This window comes from Neovison vison, chromosome 8 (assembly GCF_020171115.1).
Source record: "Neovison vison isolate M4711 chromosome 8, ASM_NN_V1, whole genome shotgun sequence".
NCBI classification, from domain to species: domain Eukaryota; kingdom Metazoa; phylum Chordata; class Mammalia; order Carnivora; family Mustelidae; genus Neogale; species Neogale vison.
In genome coordinates, this window is record NC_058098.1 from 355,520 (window position 1) to 372,688 (window position 17,169).

At 50.2% G+C, this 17,169-nt stretch overlaps 1 protein-coding gene across 5 annotated transcripts in view; it reads right to left on the bottom strand.

Moving 5' to 3' along the window:
- DNAJC5 (DnaJ heat shock protein family (Hsp40) member C5) overlaps positions 1 to 17,169 on the bottom strand; it is a 38,702-nt gene that overhangs the window by 15,566 nt on the left and 5,967 nt on the right. Inside the window, exon 1 of one of the 5 annotated variants that reach the window (XR_006386102.1) lies at positions 1,080 to 1,310. The exons of 1 other annotated variant lie outside the window; for it this stretch is intronic. The gene's annotated coding sequence lies outside the window, so the exon portion shown is untranslated. Of the gene's footprint in view, positions 1 to 1,079; positions 1,500 to 12,733; positions 12,889 to 17,169 lie in introns of those variants that run through there. 3 more of the 5 variants (XM_044262625.1, XM_044262623.1, XM_044262622.1) reach the window with 3 other exon arrangements.

Here is a 17,169-nt window from a genome sequence, read left to right on the forward strand (position 1 = left end):
CCCCTTGATTTTCCCATATACCAAGTTCAGAGAAAAATGAAACAAAATGCTTCTATTTCAGACTATGAGGGAAGTCTTTGGAAGCCGCACGTCTGGCTGTTTCTGGGAAAAACTAGGGACCAGAGGTTAACACATTTTCTTGTCTGTATAACATTCACCCATTTCTACACCATGGCTTGATTTTTTTTTTTAATCATGTTCTTCTCTCTTTTCTGTATTGTTTGAACTTTTTACAAAATTCTGCATCATGTTTATAAAATTTACAAAGTCATCATTCTAAGAACATGAGCAGGGCGCCTGGGTGGCTCAGTCAGTTGGGTGTCTGCCTTCGGCTCAGGTCATGATCTCAGGGTCCTGGGATCGAGTCCCGCATCCGGCTCCCTGCTCAGCGGGGAGCCTGCTTCTGTCTCTTCCCCTGCCTGCTGCTCCCCCTGCTTGTGCGCTCTCTCTGTGTGTCCGTCAAACAAATAACTAAAACATCTTTTAAAAAAAAAAAGAACACGAGCAAGCAGCCACATAACTGCCCTTCCTAGAAGGTTCTTGTTGTGAGTCCTTCCAAGCCAGGTTTGTGAAGCACTCTCTGTGCTGGCCTGTCGGGAATACTGAGAACCCCAGCCTACCCAGCCAACAATGCCCTTTAACCAGGGGGCTGGTGCTCATCCCTTTGGGCTAACTTCCCTCTTGCAACCAGGGTCTCTCCCACAAAATTACCAGAGCCCCTTCTCATCAGAGCTCAAGAGAAAGCTGTTCTTTTGTGGGTGAGTCCATCTGTTTTGGCCACAGCCAGTCGAAGGGACCAAGATGAAGGGTTTGGTCACCCAGAGTCTAGCTGATCCCAGATTTTCTCAAGAGCCAGCAAACACCCTAAGATGGACTCCCTCCCAATCCAATTTCAAATCATTTGTCGTTTTCTGACATCAGAGAAACGGTCACAGTGAAAAACCTCCTTTCTATGTTGATGAAATGACAGCACAGCAGGCGGCCTGGCAGCTCAGGCCTAATTTAACTGGATCAAAGCCAAGCACTGACACACCAGAAAGGGGGAGGCTGGGTACAGCGAAAGTCAGCCCGACCCTTACCGCTTAGGTTGCCCCTGGTGTTAGTCTTCGAGGGCCGGTCTACTCCAGACAGACGTAGGCAAGCTTTTGTTAAAGCGCAAGATAGTAAGTATTTCGGTCTTGTGGGCCAGACAGTCTCTCCATGGCTGGGTCCCCAGTTTTTAGCTCTGCCTCCGAAGCAGCAGAGCGCAGCGTGGGCAAGGGTGGGACAGCTGTGCTCCGCCGACGCCCGACCCAACTGCAGAGCAGGAGCCGCGCCTGCCCGGAGCTCAAGCAACGGCAAAAAGTTAGGTCCTTGCGGAGGGTCCCTTGTGTTTACATACCGTGCGCACGTGGAGGCTTAGTTACTATGACACTTGTTTATTCCTCAAAATTAAGTCTGCACAAATACAAAACAAAGATGGGCACACAGCAGGGCACATAAAGAAGGAATGCTCTGAATAAACACCTCCGGTGAAGGTGCGGCAATGCGGAGAGACCCGCCGCGACACGGGGCGATCGGAGGCAGACAGCAGTGGCGTGCCCTCTCGCTCACCTAACAGCAGCTGGCAAAGCTGTGTGAAAAGCGAACGCATTTGCAACAGAGAGCATCCAAGAAAAGCCAGTGTCATCCCTCAAATTCTTCTTACTTCAGTTAATGAGTCATTCGCTATCTTCTCTGGCAATGAAACTGGAGAGGTACCGCAGCAAATGGGAAAATTTAAACCAGAAGACAAATCCCAAAGTCATAAAAGATTGCTACTCACTGCAAAGGGATATAGTGGCTGTTACACCTGAGGACCCCAGGGCACAGCCGCCTCAGCCGGGAGAATGGTGACCTGCTGCTTCAGTGACTGTCGCTCAGGCTCCCTAACACACCGGTAGGCACGTCCAAGGCACTGGACACTTGGATGGGCGGCGGATGGGTACTTCAAATAGCATCCCACCGGAGACCATCACAGCTCATGCATGACCCTCCGAACACACACCACCAACAAAGTCTATGGTTTGTTCCAACTGGAAGTTTAATTAAACGTGAACGATCATGTAATATGGAACAACTAGCCTGTACTATCCCGCATCAAGGAACACAGAAACAGGACCCCCTATTTTGCATGCTTCTCCAGTGCTAAGTTGAAGAGTCCACTGGCGGCATCGAACACATACGTGCCCCTGGAATGCCCGACCTGTCTGTCTCCCGCTGCGACCACGAGTTACGTACGGCGACGCGAGGACAAGGCATCACCCTGCCTAAGGGACACAGACTGCTTCCACATGCCCTGCTGGGGCATCGGTGACTGTTACTTCATTCACAAGACACAAGTCCGGTTCATGCAACATTTTTTATCCTCCATGATCACCTATTTGACACTATTTCCTGAGTCCTCCCACGTGCCAGGCATTGGGAACAGAACGACGAACAGGAGGTTCGATTCGAGAGCCGAGTGTGCGCTCGGTGGAGGTCTCCTGAAGTGAGAGCGAGCGATTCCCCAGAGCACAGCTGGATGGGAACAGGCAACAGAAGCAGCCTGTGGATGTTTTAAGATTACTGTGGCTGGGGACGCCCGGGTGGCTCCGTGGGTTAAGCCGCTGCCTTCGGCTCAGGTCATGATCCCAGGGTCCTGGGATTGAGCCCCACATGGGGCTCTCTGCTCGGCGGGGAGTCTGCTTCTCCCTCTCTCTCTGCCTGCCTCTGCCTGCTTGTGATCTCTGTCTGTCAGATAAATAAATAAAATCTTTAAAAAAAAAAAATTAAAATCTTAAAAAAAAATCTTAAAATCTTAAAAAAAAGAAAAGAAAAACAGAGACTAAAAGAACCCATGAAGATCTGAATTACAATAAACCCCAGAGTTACTGAGGCTGCAGGGAAAGGAAAACAGAAATCAGCGTCTTCAGGAAGGAGTGAAGGTCAAGGACAATTTCTTCCTTCATGTTTTAAGAAAATACATAGCAGTGGTGAAAGCAAAAGTTACCAACATTGGCCTGTGGGGTCAAAGGACACAGACACGTTCAGTGAGAGCAGAGGCAGGGACGGGTGCGCCCAGAGGCTTTGCGGGTTCCTCCCCGAGCATTAAGTGACACACATGAGCTCTGAGAGTGGATGCCACCAATGACCAGAAACAAAGGACTGATCACGGCTTGGTCAGTTCTGTAGGGGACACCACTCGCCAATAAAAACAGGGTAACATCAGACACAACCAATAAAATCCTCAAACACATTATGCAAGACAAACAAGCTGGACCCCAAATGATTCCATTTATTAAAAGAGTAAAAACAGGACAAACAGCCTATTGTGACATAAACCAGGAAGGTGTTCGAGGGCACTGAAGGGAGCCTTCCAGGAAGACAGAGACTTTCTGACTTAAACTGGGGGAGTGATTTCACAAGGTGTACATACTCCAAAACTCCCTGAAATTTGTGCATGTAACTGTAGGTCAATTTTATCTGCACTTAAAAAGCAATCTATAATTAAGATTATTTGTTCTCAAAGCAAGTTAGATACGATAAGAAAACCAAATGGGACATCAAACTCTCCCGTCACCTGGACCTGGCTGCCTATGTCTACAGACTGGTCTGGACAGCGCCACAGCCCTCTCTTCCTGTGACGTCCACGGCTCTCAACAGAGGCTGTGAAACCACAAAGCCTAAAAATACTCCACCCGGCCCTTTAAGGAATAACGTAGCTGCTACTCAAATTGGTATTTTATATTTTGAGTCAGAAACTATTAAATGTCTACACTACTTCACATACATTTCAGAAGTTTGTGTTCTAAGAGGAACTGACCATTGCCAGGCAGCGTGCACTCTTGAAAGCTCCACGTTCGGGGGAACAGGCTTGTAACCAAAAGACAAACTGTAAGTGCAAGGGGCCTATTTCATTCTTATGTATGGGATAGCGGGAAACCCATCAGGAGGGCAAACCGGAAGGCTGTGGAAGGCCATATGGCAGAAAACTGTTAGAGAAAGAAATCATGAAGTTTTGTGGGGTTTTTTTAATCACAAAATTCAACTTCTGAAAAGAGTTACTGCCTTAATACTTCCGTGTCCATCTTTTCTGTAATGACAGGTGCGTCCGTGATGAGAAGGGACAGACCCTTCTCCTGGCAGGAAACACAGGGCACCAGAAGCACGTGACCCTGCGCCCAACAAACTGAGAAGAGAACACTGGTTCGGCGTCTGCGGACGCCTGCGCCCCCAGCAAGGGCTGCCGGTTTCTTGCCACGTATCCCCTGCTTCCCTCCCCCCGGCCCCCGGTGCCACAGGCAGGCAGCTCCACAGCCGAAGCCACGCCAGAAGCCACGAAGCACTGCCAGCCACGTCCCAGCTCTGTCGACATGGTGAGCAGTGCTCCCTGGGCTCAGTCCCTTCAGATGTCTCTGCATTTCCTTGGGGTGGGAGTTCACCACCCGCTGTCTGAAGCAACACGGCGTCAAGTCCCTCTCCCTAAACCTGTTCCTACTTGTTTCAAGGCATTCCCGAGACCCAGAGTCAAGGTCCAGAGAGCAGCCAGGCCTCCCTGCACTGCACTTGCTGAAACCCAGGAGCTGCTGTCAGAGGTCTGCCCCCAGTTCCCACCCCGGGAAGGTCAAACCACAGGCTCTGGGCCGGGCCTTCTTTAGTAACGTCGTGTCTTTTTTTTTTTTTAAGATTTTATTTATTTATTTGACAGACAGAGGTCACAAGTAGGCAGAGAGGCAGGCTGAGAGAGAGAGGAAAGCGGGCTCCCTGCTGAGCAGAGAGCCCGATGCGGGACTCGATCCCGGGACTCTGGGATCATGACCTGAGCCGAAGGCAGCGGCTTAACCCACTGAGCCACCCAGGCGCCCCGTAACGTCGCGTCTTTAAAAACAAACCGAGGGGCACGTTTTGCCTCCTTGTAGTGCATCCTGGTTTGTGCTGCTGGAAGGAGCACCAGGGCTGGGCAGACCAGAAGGCACACACACACACGAGCAGGGAGCTCTAAAATGGTGACAGGCTGCCAGGGACAAGAGGCAGAAACCCGGTAAGAGGGAGGGATTTCTGGGAGACACTGGGTTTGCCCTCCTCGGTCTGTCCTCTCTCACTGCCGCACAGTCTGCTCCCCTCACCACACCCCTCAGGTCCTTCTCAGACCCTCCCAACAGGCCGCAGCACCGAAACCCAGCTCCCTGGCCTGCCCTTCAGGGCTCTTTGGGACACAGGCCCTGCCCACCACAGCACCTTCCCACCACCGTGTCCACTGGGCCTCGGGACGTGACCGGCAGGACCACCTGTCCTAGGCCGACACAGGACGGTCACACATGAACACCTGCGCTCTCCTAAAACAAGGCTCTGCTTCACAACGTCCACAACAGCCAAACGACAGACACAACCTAGACGTCCATAGCAGATGAGTGGACAGAGATGACGTGGGCTACATATACGACGGAATACTACGCAGCCATCAAAAAGAACAACCCCCAAAACCTTGCCGTTTGCGATGCGGCTGGAACAAGAGGGTATGTTGAGCGAAGTCAGTCAGTCAGAGAAAGACAAGTATCATATGAGGAATCTGAGAGGCGGGGCGGGGGGCCGTGGGGGAGGGGAGGGAAAAAATGAAACAAGATGGGATCGGGAGGGAGACAAACCGTAAGAGACTCTCAGTCTCACAAAACAAACTGAGGGCTGCAGGGAGGCGGGGGAGGGAGAGGGTGGCTGGTGACGGACACCGGGGAGGGCATGGGCTGTGGTGAGAGCCGTGAAGTGTGTAAGCCTGACGCGTCACAGACCCGGACGCCTGCGACAAATAATACACAATATATTAATATAAAAGGAAAAGATTAGATTCTCTCGTGTGCTTGAGTTAAAGATAAAGACATCAGAATCTAAAACAAACAAACAGACAAAGAAACACCCTGCCCCGCTTCCTGCCACGTGGAGAGCTCCCACCTGGACCACGGAGCCCTGGGGAGATCGCCGTGACTCGGGGACCCTTTCCTGGCCGCTCCCCCGGCACAAAGAGCAGAGCCGGCCGCATCCTGGGGGGCCATCCCGGGCCAGGAGCGTCTGTGTCGCTCACTTGTTCCGCTGCTGCTGACAGAGCCCGGCCGCGCCGTTCTCCAAGCTGGAGAGTCATCAGTGAACAAGATACACAAAGAGACAAAAACCCTGGCCGCACAGGTGCTGTCCATGCTCCTCAGAAGACTCAGACACCTTCAGGGAGAGAGCCAAGTACTCGGACTCCTGCGCTCCCAGACGTGGCCGCAGCACACGCTCAGAAGCTGCTGCCGAGCCGACCTACCGTTTGGGGAGGCGCTGGAAGGGCACATCTGAAAACATCTGAAGAGGGAAGCTATTTTTGCGGTTAGCATTTTTTATGGAATACGTGGAACACACACACCTATATTGTATTTTACGTTGGCTGCGTGCCCGGTGTGGAGCCCAGTGCGGCTGGAACTCATGACCCTGAGATCGAGGCCTGAGCTGCTTCCCCAACTGAGCCCCCCCGGCGCCTGGGGAATAGAGAACTTACAATGCAGAGTGATAAACACCACAACCCTATCCTTCAAACTGAAGCCCTGAAAATTACCAGCAATCTTGAAGCTTCCTGTGTTCTTCCTGTGTACATTATCCTGACTTGATGTTTATGATTCTCTTGCTTTAGAAATATTACCTCACATGTTTCTCCCTAAACATTATTCAGTTTTAACTTCTTGAACTTATAAAAATGGCCTAACCCTAAATACAACCTTGTAGGGCTTCTGAAACTGAGCATGTCTCTAGGCCACACCCACGCTGCTGGATGTAGCCGAACGGCGCCTCCGGTCCGGATAGACTCCGGTGTGCAAACAGACGACAACTTATCAATCCATTCTTCCACTGAAGGATGCTGGGGACACTCCCCGGGTTTGCTATCGCAATGCCGCGCTGAACACCCCTGAGCAATTCCCGCTGTGCAAGATATTTTAGGCCAACGCCGGCCGGCTCCGGTGTAGTTAGACTAGCAGAGCTTGACCGCAAGCGTTGGCACACTGTTACGGTAACACCAACTAAAGCACAGGAAACAATACTCCACATCTTTGTTCATTTGGGAAAAGCAAATTAGAACAACAGTATCACGGGCGCCTGGGTGGCTCAGTGGGTTAAGCCCCTGCCTTCGGCTGCGGTCATGATCTCAGGGTCCTGGGATCGAGTCCTGCGTCCGGCTCTCTGCTCGGCGGGGAGCTGCTTCCCTCTCTCTCTCTCTCTCTGCCTGTCAAATAAATAAATAAAATCTTTAAAAAAAAAACAAAAACCCAACTACAATATCGCTACACACCTATGAGAATGGCTAAAAAACTGACCGGACCACACCGAGGGCGGATGAGGGTCAGCGGTGACTAGGACGGTCGCGCTGCGGCCGCCCCAGGAAAAGAGCCGGGAAGTGTCTGATGAAAAGGACCAAAGCGGTCTGTACGCAACTCAGGTGACTCCAAAGGCCAGCCCGCTGAGTGCAGGAGGCTGACTCCTGCTCACTCCTGCTCGACGTCCAGAGCAAGGTAAGGGCTCCACAAATCTCTCCGTATTAAACTCAGAGAACCGTACACCTGAAAAGGGGGAGTCATGTTTATTTTATGTTCATTTTAAAAAATAAAAGAGAAGAAAAAAATCTGGGCTAGTATTTTATGTTTTGTTTGTCACTTATTTTCTAGTTAGTCATTTTCATTGTAGTTTACCAAAGTATTATCAGTCTTTGACAGACTGGAAAGTAAAGAAACTGGTCCTTCGCCACAACCATTTAGGAAGAACTGCTGCCGGGAGTAAACCTAAAAGTGCAACTTGGGCTCCCAGGGAACGGGCAGTCTCTACTGGGTGAGGCGCGCCACCCGCCCCCAGAGGACGCACCGCCCAGCACCCTACCAGCCACTGCCCCCCGCCCCCGCAGCAGCGAGCGCCAGGCAGAACGGTGCCCTGCTCGGCCGAGTCCTCAGCCCGTGTGGGGAGCGGTGAGCACTGCTTTCTGTCTGCCCGCAGGAGCGCGACCGTGGTCAGTGCCGAGGGGCTGCGGGACACCGGTCCTTCACTGGCTACAAACACCAACGAAAATCTTCTCCTAGTTCACAGATCTTTTCATTTATTATGGTGTCTTTGGTGTCTTTGATGAACACGAGTTCTTAATTTTTCCCACTGCAGTAAAAAACAAAACCTACCACCTTAACCCTTTTTCAGTGCACACTCCGTGTTAACCTATGCACACTCTTGTGCAACAGAGCTCACAAATTCCCAATTTTACATAACTGAATGTAACAAATCTTTGCAAACTCATGATGCTTCCCCCCCCCTTTTTTTTAAAGATTTTATTCATTCATTTATTTGACAGACCGAGATCACAAGTAGGCAGAGAGGCAGGCAGAGAGGAAGGGAAGCAGGCTCCCAGCGGAGCAGAGAGCCCAATGCGGGGCTCGATCCCAGGACCCTGGGATCCTGACCTGAGCCAAAGGCAGAGGCTTTAACCCACTGAGCCACCCAGGTGCCCCTGATGTTTCCCTTTTTTTGCTTTTGTTCAAAGGCACTTCTCTATCCCAAAGCCAAAAGTAAATTCTCCCGTACTTTCTTCTAAAGGCCTTCACCCACAGGGAGTCTGCTTCACCTGGGGTTACCATGGCATGGCAGGAGACAAAGACCGGCTTCACCCAGAGCCCCAAGTCCCAGAAAGCCCTCCCCCTCCCCCACAAACGGCCTGTCTTTCCCCAAGACCTGCAGGGTGCCTCCTGTGCAACCTGCATCCCACATGGGAGGTCCACTTGGGGAGCTCCCTGTTTTCTGCATTCTCAGCATCCTGCATTCGAAGACCTCCACGATGATCTGAGGCAGCCTCACTTCACAAAAGCTACAAATTCTTTGGTATTTCCACACACATCATTAGATAATGGCATTGAAAACAAGTGTGTCTTAATACCAGCATCTGGTATGAGAGCAAGGAGAACTGGAAAAGCCACCGCAGGTACTGTGAGCCACACCTCCTCCGCATGTAGACGGTCTGTCTCGTGTGTCCGCAGACCCAGGCTTCATGACCTGCAAGCCAGGTGCTGTCGTTCAGCAATGAAGGCATGAAGAAGTACGAAGCCATGCCACAGGCTTCTTTCTCACAGTCTCTGGGGTTTTCCTCCCAGATGCAGAGGCTCTATGGTGCCAGGAGCACCCTCCGCCCTGTCTACTGTGGGTCAAACCAGGATCGTGGCTGGACAGGCAACCTCTGGAGCCACTGTCTGGCCAGAGGCAGGAAGACAGAGTGCCTAAATGGAAATTCCAGGCCACAGAGAAAATGCACAATACAACGGGAATCTCAAAATACAGAAGCCAAGAAAAAGGTTAATACTGTTTAAAAAAAAAAAAAAAAAGCCAAACGGGGGCGCGCGCAGGGACAGGAGCACCCAGGGACTGGAGCGCGCAGGGACGGGGAGCGCGCAGGGACGGGGAGCGCGCAGGAACTGCCAACAGTGGGGACAGGAGGCAAAGGGGCTGCGGCCTTGGTCGGGATGGAAGGAACAGGCGATTCGTGAGGTGACGCATCGGGAAACGGGGCAGAACACAGTCCAGGAGTAGTGGGCGACCACCGGCAAACCTCTCTGGGAAGGAAGGGTGAAGTCTGGGAAGGTACTGCTGCCTTGCCCCATGCGCTTTTGAGGTAACTGTACAGAAGAAAAACTGCTAAAAATAAAAACACTAAGCAATGAAATACAACAGGGGCGCCTGGGTGGCTCAGTCAGTTGAGTGTACAACTCTGGGCTTCAGCTCAGGCAGTGATTCAGCCCCATGGGGGTCTGCCTATCCCTCTTCCTCTGCCCCCCTCCCCGCCCCAAACACGTGCAGGCACGCACTTTCCCTCTCTCAAATAAATAACATCTTAAAAGAAAAAAAAAAGAAAGAAAAAAATAGAATGGATGTTCCAAAGACCAGGGATTTTCCTCTAAGATCTGTGATGAACCAGCAGTACCTGCCAAAGAACACTGAAAAAGCGGGCAGGTCCGGGAGGTGCCTGCCTCAGGCAAGGGACGGCACCGCCAGTGCTGGGACAGACTCAGAAACCCAAAGAGGCTCAGAAAACCACGGGTCTGAATGTCTGACTCTGAATTTGTTATCTATTCTGAAAGGAAAAAAAATCACTGCAGAACAGAACTGGCACCAATTAACCCCACTAACACAGTCAAATTCTAAACAAGAGGCAACGAGTGTGGAAAACGAGATGATGCCAATGTCACAGGTCTTCTAGATTTATTTCTAACTAAAAACGAATTTCCAATGTAAAGAATTCCTAAAGTCACTGGAAATACAGGAACCCCAGAAGATTTTACCTCTCCTCCTTAATTCTTTTTTTCTTTTAAGATTCTATTTATTTATTTGACAGACAGAGATCACTGTAGGCAGAGAGGCAGGCAGAGAGAGAGGAGGAAGCAGGCTCCCCGCTGAGCAGAGAGCCCGATGTGAGGCTCGATCCCAGGACCCTGAGATCATGACCTGAGCCGAAGGCAGAGGCTGAACCCACTGAGCCACCCAGGCGCCCCTCTCCTCCTTAATTCTGAGAAGAATTAAAAGCAACAAAAGCTGAGCCTTGAAAGAAAGCGAATATGAAGAGTGAACCGGTCCCTTCCTCAAGGCCACCACCCATCAAAGCACAGAGAGGGAATGGGCTGAAACCGGAGACGCAAGAAGGAAGACCAGCGCGCACCCACAAGCCCCACACTTAGTTTGTCTGTGCACTCCTACACGGAAGGGAGCACCCCACCCTCAGGAACTACGGGAGAGGGAGCAACAGCACGGACGGCCACACGCTGCGGCAGACAGGTGTCTCAGGAAGAACAGAAAAGACTCAGCTCAGGGCCACACGCCTGCACAGAACCTGGGTTTCCCAAACGGACAGCTGCCAAAACGCAGGAACACTCCTAGCTCCCCCCAAAGACCTTCTAACTTACAGACGGAGCGACTGTCCCAAGTCCAGGTGGGCATTCAGTAAATGGGTGTTAAATCACTTTTATCGGTAGTAACTGTGTCCAGAAACCAAGTAAGGATTTTTTTTAGTTAACTGATGCTTAAGATACAGTAAGTTAAAAGGAAAAGGAGGTCAGTCCGCCGCCCACCGCACCCCGGGGCCGGAGTTGCTGCACCACGCCATGGCCTTTGCGCGGCCGTTGGGAGGGGGCTACCCGGCAGCCCCGTCAGGCCGTGCGTGTGCATGTGCCCCGCGCCCCTTGGTGTGTGTGTGGGGGGGGACAGGTGGGAACCCCCTGGGCGCCTGTGGAAAAAAAAAAAGGAGTTCAGAAATTGAGCAAAATCACAATAAACATGTGGATTAAATAAATAAAATAGGAGATTAAAAAATATGAACAAATATGGGGCGCCTGGGTGGCTCAGTGGTTAAAGCCGCTGCCTTTGGCTCAGGTCATGATCCCAGGGTCCTGGGATCGAGCCCCACATCGGGCTCTCTGCTCCGCGGGGAGCCTGCTTTCCTTCCTCTCTCTCTGCCTGCCTCTCTGCCTACTTGTGATATCTCTCAAATAAATAAATAAAATATTTTTTAAAAAATATATGAACAAATAAACGAGTAAAAACTGGACATCCTCTAAAAAAGTATTCCTCAGAAAGCAGGTTACCCGTGGACTGACCGGGAGAGAACCTGTCCTCTAACAAATGCACGCCGCTGCTGACCCTGCCCTCCAGTCCTGCCCACGCGTCCTCGGACGTGCGGACGACAGGGAAATGAATCTGGGCGACACAAAGTGAGGCTGTGCAATACGACAGCTGCACGGCACTAAGAGTCTCTAATCCCGCAGGGCAAGGACAGCCTGAACCAAGCTCAAGTCCTGCTCCCAGAGCACGAGATTCCCACCCTGCAGATGGCACGTCCTCCTCCACGCACACGGAGGAGAAAAACGACTCTAGGACAGAACCAGTACTTACGACCAAAAGTTTCCAGAAAACCTTAACATATTCCCAAATCTAAGCACGAAACCAGACAGTGGGAGACAAAATATTTCTCATAAAAGTAATGAGCATTAGGATGTTGGCTGTTGATGTTTTAAGCTCACAACACCTAAAATCTCGGGACAGTAAAGCCACAGGGCAGCACTGGGCTCCCTGCAAACCGGGTGTCGGAATCCGCGGCAGAGCCGGAGGACGCAGCCGTCCTTTGCATCACGGCAGGAAGGGCCGAGAGCGACGGGCCTGCTGGAAGAGCTTCCTAAAGTCAGGGGTGAGAGTTCGTAAAACGCAGAGGAGACCCAGAGACCCAATGCCTTCTGTGTCTCCAAGAGAACCACCCCGACACACCTGCCGGAAACAGCAGGACTTCCCTGCACTGTGATCCCTACTGCTCAGTGAATGTCCCCTGGTGAGATGGCCGGCCTTGGATGACGTAAGACCGACATGGCTTCGGAGCGGCCCCTTCCTGCAGCCGTGACCAGAATCAAGCTAGCCTGACAAAGCTAGCCTGAAACCAGGCACACGGTGCTGGTGGCCCCAGAGACATGGCCTGACGTCAGAGGCCAAAATACACGCGCATACGTCAAAACAGGGGCTGGTACAACTGTGGCAGACCCGGGGGTCACTGCTCTAACACCAACCCGGCAGCCACAACTTCGGGGGTGCCTCCCATGTGCAGCTAGAGGCACACACGTCCTAGACATCACCAGATGTTCCTAAGAAGTCTGCCGGACCGGCATGTGGTCCACCAGGTGGTGGAGGGCAGCTCTGAGGTCACCTGACTGGGCTGGAACTCAGCTGAGCCGCTCACGGGCTCAGTAACCGGGACGAGCTACTCAGCATCTCCACCTCCCCTCTGTCCAACGGAAATGGAAGCTGTCTAGCTGGTATGTCTGCGACCGAGCTCGTGTGACGCGCTTGCAACGGTGCGGGTGCCCGGTAACATCCTCTGATCTGCAGAAGAGAAGACAGAGGCTCAGAAACACCGAGGAATCTGCTCGAGGTCACTGCCGGGGACGGGTGGGGTTGCCATTCAAATCCAAGTCTGACCCCCAGCACTGTAAAACTTGATTCTCAGTTACCTGCTTCACAAATGGGAGCACTCTGTCCCTATGGAAAGCACAAAGAACTTAGCTCCTTGGGCATTAAGCCTCACCTGGATAGCGTACGACATTAAAAGTCTTTACTGTACTTTTACAACAAAAACAAACACATATACAAAGTTTACGATGCTGTTGGGGCGCCTAAGTGGCTGAGTCGCTGAGCGCCCGGATCCTGATCTCGGCTCAGCCTGTGATCTCAGGGTTGTGAGATTGAGCCTCGCATCAGGCTCCATGCTCACCATGGAGCATACTGTTTGGATGTAAAAGGTGTTTTCTTTTTACGTCTTAAACTTAAAAAAAAAAAAAAATCCATGTTATTAATCTGCCTTTTAAAATTACAGAAACCCTGGCAGGGTGGGGCCAGGCGGATTATGGGCGGTGCCCTTGGGTGGCTCCTTCCCTGAAGCCTCTGCCTTCGGCTCAGGTCATGATCCCAGGTCCTGGAATCAAGCCCCGTGTCAGGCTCCCTGCTGCTCTCTTATCCTCTCTTTCTCAGATAAATAAATTTAAAAATATATACATATACAGAAAACCTGGGACATCTGGGGGGCTCAGTGGGTTAAGCATCTGCCTTCGGCTCAGGTCATGCATGATCCTGGGGCCCCGGGTTGAGCCCGGCAACAGGCTCTCTGCTCAGTGGGGCATCTGCTTCTCCCTCTGCCTACCGCTCCCCCTGCTTGTGCTCCGTCTCTCTGACAAATAAAGTAATAAACATTTAAAACATATATGGAAGACCTGTCTTCAAGGCTTTGGCAGGGGGAGGGGGCCATCCAATGAGGCGAGGCTGTCCTGAACTGTTTGCTGAGCTGCACCTGTGACCATCACCAAGGTGAGATGTCCACAGGCCACTACCCGCTACCGGCAGAGCACGTGGGTCCGGCTTATTGACAGGCTGACCCCTAACTGCCCTGCAAAGCGCTGTGACCGCGACCAGTTTATTACGTCATTTTTTTAATCTTGAGGAATATTATATTCGAAAAACATTATTAATAAAATCATAGGTCTATTTCAAGATTTCTTACTATCTTCTGTAACATTCCACTTGGAAGGTAGAAAACCACTAAGTTTTTCTCCAAGGAAGGGTGCAAATGGAATGCGATATTGCATTACTGCGTGTACTGAATGTAAACCAGGAGGGGAAGGAAACAATTTATACCTCCCCTCCAAGACTCTGTGACGAGTTTAAAATACGTCACAAGTAAAAGGTTGAAGTTACAGACACTTATAAAGGTTTGCCTATTTCTCCTAAACTGCCACAGGTTCAAGAGTACGCCCGTGCCATTAATACCTTTTTGCATTGCAATCCACTGGCCTGCGTGAGGACAGGATGATGTGAACAGCTGGCTGGACAGACTGACCTACCGGCTGTCAAGGGTCCCCTTGGATGTTACAGTTACGCGTTCCATGGGTTAAAAACAAAAAATTAAGATTTTATTTATTTGAGAGCAAGAGAGCAAGAGAGGGAGGAGGAGTAGGGAGCAGCAGGTAGAATCAAGCTCCCAAGCAGGGAGCCCAAGGCAGGACCTGACCCCACCTGAGGGTAGACGTGTAACCCACTGAGCCACCCAGATGTCCCCGCCATGGGTACACTTTTCTGAAAGAAAAAGCAGAGGCAGGTGAAACAAGTGTGGGAAGACACACACCAGGAAGACAGACGCGGCTGGGAACAGCCTTACCAATCCAGGCAGGGGTGCAACAGAACGGCACCATCAGAAACAGCAGTATAAAAGGTGTAAACCACGGGACACCTTGGGGGCTCAGTCGCTGAGCATCTGCCTTTGGCTCAGGTCATGAACCCATGGTCCTGGGATCGAGCTCCATCAGGGGGAGGCCTGCTTTCCCTCTCCCACTCCTCCTGCTTGTGTTCCTGCTCTTGCTGTCTCTCGGTCAAATAAATAAATAAAATCTTTCAAAAAATAAAAAAATAAGAGGTGTAAACTGTGTATGTTGTTATTTAAGCTTGTGACGGTCTCTTTTGTGCTCCGTCTTCAATAGCACACCTTACACTAGAGAACACACGTAACTGTCAGTTTCCTTATCCATAAAATTTGGTAACAGCTACCTTGCAAGGCTGTCCTGGGAATTGCGGCTGCTGTGCCTTAAGTGAACTGGCCTGTTCACAGAGGGTTTGTGACTGGAGGTTTGGGAACAAGGGATCCGCTAAGTGAACTCCACAAGAAAACGTACTGTTTCAGCACCAACTTTGCTCAGACAGGTTAAGAAAAACTTCACGGATAACTGTCACACGTAAGTTGTAGACTTCCTATTTTCATCTCAAAATAAAACTGGACCACTGGATTCCATTTAAAAATTCTGAACTTTAGGGGCGCCTGGGTGGCTCAGTGGGTTAAAGCCTCTGCCTTAGGCTCAGGTCATGGTCCCAGAGTCCTGGGATCGAGCCCCGCATCAGGCTCTCTGCTCAGCAGGGAGCCTGCTTCCTCCTCTTTCTCTCTGCCTCTCTGCCTACTTGTGATCTCTGTCTGTCAAATAAATAAATAAAATCTTTAAAAAAAAAAAATTCTGAACTTTAGGGGCACCTGGGTGGCTCAATGGGTTAAAGCCTCTGCCTTCGCCTCAGGTCATGGTCCCAGAGTCCTGGGATCGAGTCCCGCATCAGGCTCTCTGCTCAGCAGGGAGCCTGCTTCCTCCTCTCTCTCTGCCTGCCTCTCTGCCTACCTGTGATCTCTGTCTGTCAAACAAATAAATAAAAATTTTTTTTAAAAATTCTGAACTTTAGATTTAGATGTGAAGAGCCTCATGATTCAAAGTACAAGATAAATACACCCAGCAAAAATCTTTACCCAGAACACAACTGCTTTTTAAGTTAAAAAACAGATATTGATTAGTTTTACATAATTTTTAAATTACATAATTTTTAAAAATTAAAAAATTAAATTTAAAAATCAAAAAATTACATAATTTTTAAAAGGTCTTTTATAACTAAACTCATTTTATTTAAAACTAAGTTCTTAACACAGCACAATTTATTGCAACTGGCCAAAAAAAAAAAAAGAAAAACAAAAACAAAAAACTGAGATACTATTATCGAACCTTATAGTAATAGCTTACTGAGCACCAACAGGTAAAACCTTAAGATCTCATGTGAGTGAAGAGGAAAAGACACACACTATCACAGAGAATATAAACTTTGTAACATATGTCAAAAGTTACAAAGTCTGTACTCTTTGACCTAGAAACTTTCCATTATTTATCTTAGAGAAACACCTTCTCACCAAAGACACTATTTATTTATTTAAGATTTTACTTATTTATTTGACAGAGAGAGACTGAGGGAACCAGCACTGGGAGAGGTAGCAGCAGGCTTCCCACCGGGGAGGGAGCCCAATGTAGGGTTTGATCCCAGAACCCTGATATCATGACCTGAGCCCAAGGCACAGGGACTAGCAACTGAGCCACCCAGGTGCCCCAAGATAACTCTATTTAATAAGAAAAATTCAATGGGACTGCCTAGCTAAAACCCAAACATTTGCTCTGGGCTAATCCCTTCCCATAATAGACAGGGGATAGCACAGGCCTGCTCTGCCAAGCCCAGCCTCTCCGCCCAGGGCCTGCAACTCAGCTGGGGCTCTGCGCTTCCAGCCCCCTCCTCGCCATTCTACCAGGACCGATTGAACCCAGCCCCCAGCCCTGAACCAATGCAAAGTTACAAGACGGACAGGAGATTTGGGTTCTGGAGGTTGCACTACACCACACCACCCTGGGACACAAACAGAGGCAACAGCAGCGAGTGCTGTCGAAGAAAGGGGCTGGCCATCCCAGAGACAGCCAGCATCGGGCACAGCTGATGGGGGTGCAAGGCAGCATTCCAATCCTCTGACTCCCAGGACTGCAACTTTATAGCCATTTGGCATAGAACTTCCCAGAACATAGCAACGGAGACACTACATGAACATTTCATCCAACCACCATATTTGCTGGTGATACACATTCAATGTAGAAAAGTTAAAAAGATAATAAAATTACAAATAGCCCATGATGACAAATAAGGTTCAATCACACTCATCCATTCAAGGAATATTCACCAGTCACTCATAACATACCACATAATTTTAAAAATATTGGTTGGGTTTCTGCCAAAGACTAAGTTTTT